Here is a 13,748-nt window from a genome sequence, read left to right on the forward strand (position 1 = left end):
TTGACTTTATCAAGATATTCAGTTCGCATCTTGTTATAGTCAGGAAGCACAAATCCTTTTTTGGCTGTACTCATCAAAGCATCTTGAAATATTGGATTGCGCATAGCATTGAACGATATGCCACACGCAACAAATGCTTGTGTCCATTGAGGGCGAGCTTTTTGAAATGGGGCCTCTAAACCCAAACCAATGGGCCTACCCTCACAAAATGTTCGTAAAGAGGTACGCACACTACTTGGGGCACCACCTTCTTTTGGGAGTGGAGAAGGAAACCAATCAAAATAACACTTGCACTCACCCACTCAAGCAACACACTTTGAAAACCCCCTTACTCTATATACACTTTGGACACTTGAACACCATCAACGATTATGCAACCCAATGCCGTACATCAAATGAAATATGCAACTTGTGGAATAGCATTCACCTTCTCCCCATAATACATACAAACTCCTCCTCTCTCAAGCACTCATCAAAAAATCATGCGCACAAGACTTGCCTCTCAAACACACAAGAGAATCACTTACATCAAACTAACACACTTTGCATAGATAGCTCATCTCCATATATGCAATGCCGTGACACAAATAAAATCACCACGAGAGGTATCCACATGCATATGTAATGAAGCAAAAGAGATTTGGAGTGAGAAATTTCTTTAGACCAATTGAATAAGTGTGGAGAAACAAACCAATGGTAAATTGAGAATAGAACACTTACTTGATTTCTCGCACACCTTTTTAGGGGAGGACAGACGCTCTAACCATCACGAATTGCGACACTTGAAAGTTTTGAAGATGATTTAATGATCGTTAACATAACCATGAGAGAGATCATGACGTATTTACAAGTTATTGAGGTGCTACAAATGATTTATTGGGTTGATGGAGTAAGCGATTGTAGAATAGAAAGAGTGGAGGATAGAGTTGCACTTCCTCCAAAGAGGAGGATAAGGAGGGAGGATGTGAAAGAGGGAGAGTTGGGGTTTTCTCTACTATTGATCAAGAAACAACATGAAGTTGAAAATATAGGTGTGTGTCCATGAGTCTCTCCAAGGGGGGCTATTTATAGTTGTGTAGGAGTGGGATTATGCTACACTTAATTAGGGTGAGTGATTATCCCTAATTAAGTGTCCTTTGACCACTCATTGAATATTGTACATAAAAGGGACTATTTATTCACCAAAAATATCATTTTAGACCATGAAGGCTCCATAGGGGTGCATAATGTAGGTGGGCCCTACCATGAGGCCCTACGGGTGGCTCCTGCAGGGTATCTCAACTTGTTTGTCTTGGAATTTAGAAAGCATCTTTAGGTTGGTCCCATAACATGCAAGTGACCTTGAACACTCATTGCTCTTTTAGAAGATGAGTAGGGGAAAAATAAGATCTCACCCTCTTGATTTACTTGATTTACAGTTCCCTTTTGCTGCGAATCTGACAGATTTACACTATTTTGACCATAACTTTTTACCTGTAGCTCGGAATGACATGCTTCAAAAGAAAAATTTGACCTTCTCAACATGTTTGATATGAATTTGGACTATTCTTCACGCCCATGCATCAAGGAATTCGGTTTGGAAGGTCCACACTAGGGTAGGGAACCTTTTGCTTCCAAGTCTTCTTGTATGGGCCCTTTGCTTGTATGCATCGAAGGGGAATCATGCTTTTTCAAAAAGGGTATGATGCTTAAAGAAATAGAGGAGGGCCCAATATTATTTTCTTGTGAAAACAATATACAATTTGAGTCTTTTTGAAAGGAGAAAAACTATATGTATATTCTTAAGAGATATTGGGCCACCTATGCAGGGGGCATAGAAGACTTGTAGAGATGGACCATAATCTTTGGTAAAGACAAGTGGAGAGTTAATTTTCCATGGTAATTTATCTATATGGGATGGAAGATGGATATATTATTTTTCTACTACTAATTCACAAGAGGTAAGAAAGTTTGGGGGTAAATAGTTGGTTATTGTATGCTTAATTTTATTTACAAAGCAAAAAAGAAAAGGGTGGTAATATAAATATATGACTAAGGTGACATTTTTGGAAAGAGTACAATGTATGTGTCGCCACAAGGGTTAAACGAAGAGGGGGAATTTACTCTAGATAACTTAATAGCGTAGAAAAATATGTACACATATGAGGAAGAGGACGTTGAGTAGGCTGAAAAATGTTGCAAAAAGATGGTTACCATTTTATGCCATTTATATTAGCCCTCCCCCAAGCCTAGAGATATTCATATCTTTAGGAGGACGGTGTTGTTTTCTTTCTCTCTTTATTTTTCTTTTCCTATTTCTTTTTAAAAAAAAAATAAAATAGGAGGAGCGACATGCACTCTTTTACTCCATTAGACTTGCTTTTCATTACCTCAATCCCATAAATCGGAGATGGGAGGGTTGCCTTGGGTATGTTCAGATTCCAAGGCTGGTTCTTCCTTGCACATCAAAGCTTTAAAAATAGGTGGAGCATTTGCCAAGCCTAAGGGAGCCATGCCAATTTGGAGCTTAGACGATGTAGGTAGATGACTTCGTATCAACGGATTGATACGTTGAAAGTAGGGCTTTAGTCTCCATCCATTGACTCTGGTCTTGTGGAGTTTTCCTGATAAATCTGCTTATCTATAACTGCCATTCCCAAACTTTGTTTTTATCATGAAAGGTCCCTCCCATCTTTGCAAAAACTGTTTGTCAAGTCGAGTATCAAGTCGGTTATCATAGCGAAGAACCAACATACCTTCCTTCAATCCTTTCCCCTTGAGCTTCTTGTTGATTTTGTCCCTTTGGCTTGTCGCTTTGGTGATGTAGTGATCAATGGACTCTTCTCTATCTAGCTCAAGTCGTTGGAGATCTAAGATCCTTTCATGTAGAACCTCTTTTGGATTTTTTGCCGCTCTTGCAAGAACGCGCAAGCTTGAGAGCTCTACCTCAATGGGGAGAAGTGCCTCATGTCCATAAACTAGATGAAAAGGGGTGAACTGGGTAGATACCTTGAAAGATGTCCTATACGCCCAAAGAGCAGCCATCAAATGGCGATCCCAATCATTAGACCGGTCCACAACCTGCTTAGAAATGATCTTACATATCATTCCATTCACTTTTTCCACCAATCCATTGCATTGAGGATAGTAGGGTGTGGAATGCAGGTGTTTCACTTTTAACCTGCTCAAGAGATCATTCAGAAGGTCAGCCCTAAAACCCGGGCCTCGATCTGATAAGATTTCTAGGGGTGTTCCAAACCTACTACAAATATGGTCAAAAATAAACTTTGATACCTCTTCAGCTGTGATTCGGGTTGTGCTTGTTGCTTCCGCCCATCGTGTCATGTAGTCAACACCCATGATGATGAAAACCTTCCCCTGTAGAAGTACGAGGTAGGGGACCTATTGCATCCACACCCCTCTTTTCAAAAGGGCCATAAGATATTATTGGGACTCGAGGCTCATATGCTAGTCGTCTATCCCCAGCAATTTGGCATGGCTTACATGCCTTACACCAATATTGGACATCACGATGTAAGCTCGGCCAAATAAACCCTGCTTGTAAAATCTTCCTACTTGTAATATGTTGAGAAAAGGGACCACCACAGACATCATCATGACATGAAAGAAGAATTTTCTCTATCTCTTGCACACCTGGTACTCTCCTCAAGACCAAATCTTTCCCTTTGTGATATAAATCATCCCCGATCAACTGGTAAGGTGTGGCCTTCTTAACTAGTCTATGTCTTTGCACCTTGTCTAAGTGTTTGGGACACTCACCTGCTTGTAGAAAGAAGATAATGTCTTTTAGCTCCTCTTGACCTTGATACTTGGGTTCATATAGTTTCACACCTCCTACCGCCATTTGAAGCTTTTCATTTGCGATTAAGTCTGCTTCCTTGTTATGAGTTCTCACAATGTGTTGTACCTGTGTTGCTTTAAAACCCTTCATCAAAGCTCTTACACTACTAATCCACTCAAACAATGTACGATTCTTGCACCTCCAAGTCCCTTGGATTTGCCTGACCACTAGCAAAGAATCACCTTTTATAATAAGTCTTTGTATGCCTAATTCTTTGCATTCTTCTAACCCAAGGGTTAGAGCAGCATACTCAGCCTCATTGTTGGAGTGAACATTGGGTAGAGTGATACCTTTTCTAACCATTACCTCCTTTTTTGGGTTCAAAATGATGATCCCCCCTGTTGCTTTGTCTTGTTGGCGTTGATAAGCTCCGTCAAAGCATAAAGTATGGGCATTATCAATCTCCTTCACTTTGAATTGTTTTGAGCCTTCCTCTCTTTGTAGTCGTGATCCTTCCCTTTCTCTCACTTTGTAGGTGAGAATGTCTGCAAGTCCTGCTCTTGTGCTATCTTCTACAAGGAAAGTGTATTCAAATTCTTGGAGTTCAAGCACCCACTTTGCTATTCTAGATGAGAGGCTCATGTGTTGTACTACATATGGTAGATTGTGCTCTAAGGTGAGAAAAACAAATGGCACAGGGAGAAGATACGATCGAAACTTCCTTACCGCAAACAAGATTGCAAAGACCACTTTCTCCATTTCAGTGTATCCCTTCTCGGCCGGAGTCATCACTTTTCTTGCAAAATACATCGGCCTCATGTATGATGTTTTAGGATCTTTTTGCATCAAAACAACACCAATTGCTTCGAAACCTACACTTGGAGTGACATAGTAGGTCTCCTTTGGATCTGGTGGCATTAGGATTGGGAGAGAGCTAAGAATGCCCTTCACTTCCTCAAAACATTTTGCATGTTCCCTCCCCCATTCAAATGTAGATTGGCTTGCCAACCTATGCAAAGGGGCGATGGCTTTTGCTAGGAGATGGATGAAGCAAGACATGTACCTCACTTTGTGGTTGAAGGTCAATAGCTCCTTAGTTGTTGTTGGTGGAGATAATGACAAAAGGGCCTCTACTTTAGAGGGATCCACTTGAATTCCTTGTGAAGAAACCACATGGCCTAGCATAACCACCTGAGATTCACCGATATGACACTTCTCTGGGTTGAGTTGTCCCCCGAATTGATGGAGCCTCTTAAGCCCCTCTTCAACCTTTTGGCAGTGAAGTGATCTACAACTATAAATACAGAAATCATCCATAAAGACTCTTATAGATTTTCCAAAGAATGGCTGAAATACAAATATTGAGAATCTCATGAAGGTGCAAGGAGCATTGGTGAGCCCAAAAGGCATTACTCTGAATGCAAAACATCCCCAAGGTGTGATGAAGGTGGTTTTTGGTTGGTCCTCTTCTGCTATTCTAATTTGAAAATATCTTGAATACCCATCACACACAGTGTAACATTCGTGACCTGCTACTTCATTCAAAATTTCATCTTGGAAAGGGAGAGGGAAGTGGTCCCTCTTTGTCACAGCGTTGAGGGGTTTGTAATCCACGCAGACCCTCCACTTACCATTCTTCTTGGGAGTGACTACAATAGGTGATACCCATTCGGAGTTGGATACTGGATAGATGAAGCCAGCCTTCAAGAGTCGATTCACTTCTTGTAGGAGAGTCTTTTGTTGCACATATCGTAGTCACCTTAACTTTTGAGCCACGGGTTTGGTCCCTGGTTTCAATTCAATTCGATGCTCTATTACATATACACCTCTTATTTGTGAGTAGTCAGTGATAAACAAATTGGGATACCTCCTTAACATATTGATGTAGGACTTCTTCTCCTCACAAGTAAGATCTTTTGCAAGCATCTTCTCAAATCCTTCTTCAAGGTGGTGGCATCTTTCATCCCCTCGTGTGTGATTGTCTCTTGGCTTTTCTTCTACAGAAACATCTTGGGTGTTGGTGTTGAATACAATTCCCATTACCTCCAAAGAAGACTCCTCTTCATTGGTTGATCCACTGGTTGATGCTTCCTCATCACTTGAGTAAGGACTCTCCTCCTCGCTCTCTTCATCTGTCGTGGTTTCATAGTTGATATCTAGTTCCTTTCCTTCTCGCCAATCATACACCACCGACTGAATCTTCTTAAGAATCAAACGACCACTTCCCCATTTTTGATCTGCATTCACAGCAATGAGCCAAGGCCTCCCTAGGATGATGGGATAGCCCTCCCCCTTAGCTGGCATGACATACATATCCACTCGTGAATCTATGTTACATACTGAGACTTTTACATTTTCAATGATCCCCAAACACTTCACACTTGAGTTGTTGGCTAGGCTAGCTTGACAATTAGAGGACTTTGTAATTTCAAGCCCTAACCTATTCATTGATTTTTTCATGATCACACACATTTGAGCTCCACCATCAACATATACATTAGACACCTTTTTACCCCTTATGTAAGCATCCACAATGGGTTCCACATCTTTTTGTAGCTTTGAGGCCACAACCTTAATGGAAAGATTTGCTTTCTTTTTTAGAATTCTTGTACTTACCAACTTTGGCCATTGCCTTCTTACTTTGGCTGATAGGTGTAGAAGTTGAGGCCATGAAATGTTTGGCTTTTGGGTTTGTAAATCCTCCAGGATGTTGTAGGGCTGTAGCTCCTTTCCCAATGGGAAGTCGTTGATACCAATGTCCCTTCGCCTAGATCTTTTCTTCCTGCTACTTTCAGCTTCTTCCATCTTTGACTTCTTCTTCTTGTCCCTTCTGGCTGAATTTGTTCCTTCACTTCTCATGTCTTCATCCTTATCATGTGCTCTTGTGCGTTTTTCTGCCAGCATAACATCAAAGTTTAGAGTATGCTCATCTATTACCTCTTCTAGCTTGATGATGTTGACTCCTCTTTCTTCCTCCTCATGTGGGACGGGAGGTATATTTGCTGGTGGTGGTGGTCGACGAAGGATTTGTGGGCCTTGAGCTAGTTCTTGCTGCACAGTGAGAGGAGGCAGTCTAGGGGGGTATATGTCTCCCGGAAGTCGCCTTAGATGTGGACAATTGTTCATTCCATGGCCCATTTCATTGCAATTCCAACATCGCAACTCTTGAGCTTGTCTTCGTTGATTGCGATTCCATTCTCTTGGTTGTCGTTGTTGAGGTAGGCCCTGTACTAGATTCAGAGTGAGGTTCTCAAGCTGTTGTGTTAGCCTTTGTAAAACCTCTTGTTGAGAGTTATCTCCTATTTGTGAAGATTGTGCAAGAGGGGCCCTAATTGGTGCTTCCATGGTTTGTGAAGACTCCCTCTCACTCACTTCATTCAAACCCCTTGCTCTATGTGCTTGGAAGTGTATTTTTCTAAACTTGATGATGGCTACCTCACGTGCTTCTTCAAAGGTGGATGGGAATTTTAGCTCTACTTTAGCCTTTAAAACTGGATACAAGCCAACCATGAATCTCTCTTTTTTAGATGCACCACCATGATTTTCTAATGTAGCGTCCCACCTACCCCAAAGATTGACAAAGGTTGCTTCATAAGAGGGATATTCTTCAAGTGATACCTGCTTATGTCCAATAAGACATTTCCATAGTCCTTCAGAAGTATCACCTTGCCCGAACTTGGAGAGGAAGCTTGCTCGCAGTCTCTCCCAGTTGGACTTGATTTGGGGTTGCAAGGTCTCATACCATGCTTTAGCTTCTACTTTTAGAACCAACAGGAAGGCTTGTAGCTTTACTTCCTCTTCATCTCTCCCGGATATGAGATGTGCCATCTCCAAGTTGTCAAGAAACTCTTGCGCATCTTCCCCACTTCTTGCATAGAACATGGGAAAAGAGCTTGCCATTTTGTTTAGACTTTTTTTTTATAAAAGAAACTTTTCTCTTACGGACCGCACAAGATTTTTGACACTATAAATCTGATTACATTAAAATGAAGTTGTACACATCCATTGTTAATTCGTACTTTATCATAGGTAGAATAAATGGATTAATTGAAGCACTGCTTTCATTGAGGCGAGTGGATCCAAAAATCCTCCTTATGATAGATTGAAATCTAAACTTAGTTGCAATGATTGTATGAATGGATTGCCGAGCAATAGGCCTAAAAGGTTCATTGTTTTGATCGTGATTCATGTGCTACTCCTCGTTGTTGGTTTGAAGACCTCGTTGCTTCATATGGCCCTTGAGCACCCCTTCACCACTCCTTGTTCCTGCCTTTAAAACAAAATGAAAATGTGAACATCAAAAGAAGTTTCATAATTGATGATTGGAACTATAATTGGATTGGGTGATGCCAGTATTTCTCTAAGTCTTTCTGCACCAAACATAAAAACAATGCGTTGCTGGCAAAAGACTTTTCTATCTATGTGAACATTTACTCTAATGTGTTGTGCAAAATGAAATGGATAGATGGGAACTTCATTGTTCATCACTAAAAAATTTGAAGGTAACTTGAAAATATGTTCCTCAGTGGGGACACCACTTTATGAGGGCGAGCTTTTTGAAATGAGGCCTTTAAACCCAAACCAATGGGCCTACCCTCACAAAATGTTCGTAAAGAGGTACGCACACTACTTGGGACACCACCTTCTTTTGGGAGTGGAGAAGGAAACCAATCAAAATAACACTTGCACTCACCCACTCAAGAACCACACTTTGAAAACCCCCTTACTCTATATACACTTTGTACACCTAAACACCATCAACGATTATGAAACCCAATGCCGTGCATCAAATGAAATATGCAATTTGTGGAATAGCATTCACCTTCTCCCCATAATACATCCAAACTCTTCCTCTCTCAAGCACTCATCAAAAAATCATGCGTACAAGACTTGCCTCTCAAACACACAAGAGAATCACTTACATCAAACTAACACACTTTGCATAGAGAGCTCATCTCCATCTATGCAATGCCGTGACACAAATAAAATCACCACGAGAGGTAGCCACATGCATATCTAATGAAGCAAAACAGAGTTGGAGTGAGAAATTTCTTTAGACCAATTGAATAAGTGTGGAGAAACAAACCAATGGTAAATTGAGAATAGAACACTTACTTGATTTCTCGCACACCTTTTTAGGGGAGGACAGACGCTGGCTAACCATCACGAATTGCGACACTTGAAAGTTTTGAAGATGATTAAATGATCATTAACATAACCATGAGAGAGATCATGATGTATTTACAAGTTATTGAGGTGCTACAAATGATTTATTGGGTTGATGGAGTAAGAGATTGTAGAATAGAAAGAGTGGAGGATAGAGTTGCACTTCCTCCAAAGAGGAGGGTTAGGAGGGAGGATGTGAAAGAGGGAGAGTTGGGGTTTTCTCTACTATTGATCAAGAAACAACATGAAGTTGAAAATATAGGTGTGTGTCCATGAGTCTCTCCAAGGGGGGCTATTTATAGTTGTGTAGGAGTGGGATTATGCTACACTTAATTCGGGTGAGTGATTAGCCCTAATTAAGTGTCCTTTGACCACTCATTGAATATTGGACATAAAAGGGACTATTTATTCACCAAAAATATCATTTTAGACCGTGAAGGCTCCATAGGGGTGCATAATGTAGGTGCGCCCCACCATGAGGCCCTACGGGTGGCTCCTGCAGGGTATCTCAACTTGTTTGTCTTGGCATTTAGAAAGCATCTTTAGGTTGGTCCCATCACATGCAAGTGACCTTGAACACTCATTGATCTTCTAGAAGATGAGTAGGGGAAAAGTAGGATCTCACCCTCTTGATTTACTTGATTTACAGTTCCCTTTTGTTGCGAATCTGACAGATTTACACTATTTTGACCATAACGTTTTACCTGTAGCTCGGAATGACATGCTTCAAAAGGAAAATTTGACCTTCTCAACATGTTTGATATGAATTTGGACTATTCCTCATGCCCATGCACCAAGAAATTTGGTTTGTAATGTCCACACTAGGCTAGGGAACCTTTTGCTTCCAAGTCTTCTTGTATGGGCCCTTTGCTTGTATGCATCCAAGGGGAATCATGCTTTTTCAAAAGGGTATGATGCCTAAAAAAATAGAGGAGGGCCCAATATTATTTGCTTGTCAAAAGAATATACAATTTGAGTCTTTTTTAAAGGAGAAAAACTATATGTATATTCTTAACACTAGGTTGGTAATGGGACACTTTTATGTCCTGGGACACTTTTATGTCCTGTTAAGTGACCATTTTCCTTGAATTATGTCAAGAGTTTCAAAATGGATTTTGAGGTGATATCTGTCTAGAAAGCTGTCTCATGAGCTGAAAAAAGCTTGACATTTTTTTGGAATATCAATTCCATCTTTAACCTTGTCCTTGCACAACATTTCACAACCTAAAGTGTGTGAAAAAACGGGTCCTGTTTTTGGCTTTTTTCAACTTTTTGCAACTATACCACTCTAGAATTCATGTTTGTGAGGTCTATAATGCTAGAGAACTATCTTTAGTAGTCCTCAACATGTCTTGATGCTTCTAGGGAGAAATAAATGTTAAAGTTGTAAGTTATGATCAAATTACAAAAAATATCAAATCCTGTTTTTTAGCCAATTTTAGCTCTTCTATGATTTTTTTGGTGGCTTTCATGATATCCAAATGCAGTTTTACTTTTTTATGTCGCATATTGTAACATAAAGCTAATATTCCTTGAGTTTTGGGGCACCTAATACCCTATTTTGCATAATAGCCAACGATGGTTGATTTTTTCAATTATAGAAGAAAACGAAACATTCTAGTATATCAAGTATAGCTTTTTCAATATTGTTAGTTTCTTGTGACAACTACATGCATTTTGTAGGTAGTAAACATATCTAGTCATAAGGATCAAATTTGGCTAGATATTGAATAGTTTCTATGGGATTCAACAACTCATAATGTTGAACCCAGTTTTTTCATGTTTGCTGTATTTAGCACTTCATCTTTGTCCCCAAGATTCCCCTTGGTAAGAGATGTGTTATTATTTTGACATGCTCCATGGCTCCTTATGAACCTAAAGGACAATAGGGAACTAAGAAAACATGCATATATTATTTGTATTGAGCGTGGCTATAGAAACTTTGATGATAGGTTTGCAGAATGGTAAAAATTCAACTTTTTTGTACCTATTTATTTTGGCAAAACAAAAAATAGTAAGTGAGAAGCAATCATATGTTCTGATCACCAACCCATTGAAGTTAACTAGGGAATTTATCACAAGTCCTACAAAAATCCCTAATCTTATTTTTATGCAACAAAACGTAAGAAATGACTGTTTTGATGAAAATGTATTTGTCCATCAACTTTGGAGGCTTGGTGTGACCAAAAGATGAGAAATTTTACAAGTTTCTTATTTTTTCCATGTGTAGTAGGCCTTGAACTATAACCTCATGAAAGGATTTTACAAAATGAGTGGATTTACTATGGTTTTGGAGGTTTTTTTCAAAACCCTGAAAGGACAGTTTTATGTCCTGCTAGGTTACCAACCTAGTGTTAAGAGATATTGGGACACCTATGTAGGGGGCATAGAAGACTTGTAGAGATGGACCATAATCTTTGGTAAAGACAAGTGGAGAGTTAATTTTCCATGGTAATTTATCTATATGGGATGGAAGATGGATATAATATTTTTCTACTACTAATTCACAAGAGGTAAGAAAGTTTGGGGATAAATAGTTGGTTATTGTATGCTTAATTTTATTTACAAAGCAGAAAAGAAAAGGGTGGTAATATAAATATATGACTAAGGTGACATTTTTGGGAAGAGTACAATGTATGTGTCGCCACAAGGGTTAAACGAAGAGGGGGAATTTACTCTAGATAACTTAATAGCGTAGAAAAATATATACACATGTTAGGAAGAGGACGTTGACTGAAAAATGTTGCAAAAAGATGGTTACCATTTTATGCCATTCACCATTTTAAATGAAACTCAAGCAACCATTGTTTACTTAATGCTTCAGGCATTTTCTGTCCATTGGATGACGCTCTACCGGATTTTCTTGTGCTAGGAACTCCTCCTGATGTAGAAGCATGTCCATGAAGAGGGTTCAATTGAGAACTTTGACCATTTACTTGAGTGGTATACACCTCTTCGGTTGCCTCATTGCATACAGATGGTTCAATATTCGCATGAATATCTTTAGGAACATCACCTTTATGTTTAGCTGCAAGAATCAACTTTACTTTGCGATAATACATGGCAAATTTTTCATGAATATCTTTTGGTGGTGCCCCGCACTTTTCAACATTGCCAGGGACTTTAAATAAATGCTCTTTAATTCTGGTTGCTCATTATATTCATTTTGAAGTGAGAGAAAATCTCTACACATCAAAATCGAACTTTAAATTACATAAAATTAATTTTTACGTAACTATATTTTTAAACTAATTATCTCATGTGAGAGTACACTCTACAGACAATGATAATATCTTAATTTTTTTTTAGTAGTCACTTTCAAGTGTCAATTAATTGAACACATTGACAAGTGATTCTTATAATTACAGTTTGTATCAGGTGAGAGATTAAACTCTTCACAAAATATAAACTTTCAACTATTTACTAAGTTTTTCAAAACAAATTCATATATTTGAATCACAAAACTTAAAATTCTGTTGTGTTTTAATTTTTATTAAATTAAAATTGTTTTATTTTTTTACAAATTACTTTTTTTGATCGTTTGGTGAGAGTACTCACATGGAAAACACTGACTGTGAAAGCTGGTGTGAGGCCTGTCGCGTGCTGCTATATATACTAACATATTCGATCAAAAAAATAAGAAGTTATACGATTAGCCGTTTATGCTGATGTGGCACAGTATAATACGGTCGTATAATTTAGATAAATGAATAATACGTCCATTATTCGCGTATTATACGTCTCCCTAATAATGAATAATGCAACTTAGTTGATGAGGGGTAAGAGCAAGCCAGGGTAAACCATGAGGCGTTTATGGAGGAGCCAATATTGAAGGAAAATGATCCGGAGCCTGTGCCGATTAGGGAGGACCCTACTGCTGTTAGGGAGGAGCTTGAGGCAGCCAGGGATCATGTTCAAGAAAGGCAAGGGCAAGGCTCTGCATCACAAGGGCCATCCAACAAGGAGCCTTTATCAGATGAGTCAATTATTTTAGAGCAAATCAACGAAGAGAAAGAAGAGGAGTTGCAAGTTCTGCTCAGTGCAGCGCCTCTGCATGCACTGATACTACTGGTTGGAAGGTCAGAGGAGGCCTGCATTTTCAACCTTGATCAACAAGACTTCCTGTGCATGCGCAGTTTCACCAACTCCAACGCAACGAATGAGGTCATCAACATTGCTTTGTGGTAATTCTCATGCTCTTTAAAAGTCACGGTTGGTTCATTAAATGGGTCTTTACCGAGACATGGGTCAATACCAAGCGAAACAGTGGCTTATGGAATTGGATAGTGGTACTACTCGCTCGGTATTGACCCATGTCTTCGCGGCAGTCGTCAAGTTTTTCTTTATAAGTCACGCTTGATTCATTAAATGGCTCACTATCGTTAAGACATGGGTCAATACCAAGCAAGTCAGTGGCTTATGGAATTCGATAGCTTCCCCACTTGCTCGGTATTGACTCATGGGTTTGTGGCAGTGACAGCCCGCTCAAAAACCTTAAGCCTAATCTCCTCCATTGATTCATGTTAGGCACGATGTCTCGCTTCTACCCCCTGCGGTTCAAAACAAAGTATACGTAACAGATCCGCTGATATCACCTATGCTGCAGAACAACTCAATTTCCTATTTGAGTCTGATGAACTGGTTTAGCAGAGTCAACTTTGATCTAGCGCACTTTTTGGTCACTACATACAATCAATCGTGAGCTTTTTCTTGCCTTGTGAAAACCATGTTGCATTTAGAATCTTTCTCCTCATCTTTGATGGTGTCTTTGTAGTGATCATTGGAGTCTGATGTTATTTGA

The sequence above is a fragment of the Adiantum capillus-veneris genome, chromosome 25, assembly GCF_014529385.1.
Source record: "Adiantum capillus-veneris isolate H3 chromosome 25, ASM1452938v2, whole genome shotgun sequence".
NCBI classification, from domain to species: domain Eukaryota; kingdom Viridiplantae; phylum Streptophyta; class Polypodiopsida; order Polypodiales; family Pteridaceae; genus Adiantum; species Adiantum capillus-veneris.